The following is a 538-nucleotide window of genomic DNA, read 5'->3' as shown; positions in this document are numbered from 1 at the left end:
CTGAACGCTAGTTGTGAAGCAAATCCTTACCATACAGCCACGCCTGCACCTAAAACTGGATGTTGTCCGTCAAATGACTATGCGGGACGCACAGATACACGTAATACAATTTAAATGCTGTGAAGCAATATTTACTTGTAGATTACTTGTCTCAAGTTTCTGATTTAAAATGGGGTTGACTCTTTAACAAATGTTCGAAATATCGCCAAAAGATAACATAGAAATAGCTCATTAATAAAAAGAGACTTTCATATGCATCGGCCGGGAATCGAACCCGGGCCGCCCGCGTGGCAGGCGAGCATTCTACCACTGAACCACCGATGCTGACAATGAATTGCGTTTTATTAAATATATTTAAATCTCCAGTGATAAGAAGATACCTTAACCATTCAATTCTAGTGAAAAAAGCTAGGGGAAGACAACTTTTAATTAAAATGAGATAACTATGAAATGCAGTGGTGTATGGGTCTGATACTTTAATGTACGGTGATAACTCCACTCCAGACATGCTCCCATCAACTGGACCTCTTTAACAAAT

General features: G+C 39.4%; 1 non-coding gene across 1 annotated transcript; it reads right to left on the bottom strand.

Moving 5' to 3' along the window:
• Positions 1-253: 253 nt before the first annotated feature.
• Trnag-gcc (transfer RNA glycine (anticodon GCC)) lies at positions 254-324 on the bottom strand. The gene has a single exon. It is a non-coding gene; the product is annotated as a tRNA-Gly (tRNA).
• Positions 325-538: the final 214 nt, after the last annotated feature.

This window comes from Octopus bimaculoides, chromosome 7 (assembly GCF_046866305.1).
Source record: "Octopus bimaculoides isolate indiv1 chromosome 7, ASM4686630v1, whole genome shotgun sequence".
In the NCBI taxonomy this organism is placed as follows: Eukaryota; Metazoa; Mollusca; class Cephalopoda; order Octopoda; family Octopodidae; genus Octopus; species Octopus bimaculoides.
The sequence above is the reverse complement of the archived record's forward strand: the minus strand, read 5'-3'. Positions and strand labels throughout refer to the sequence as shown.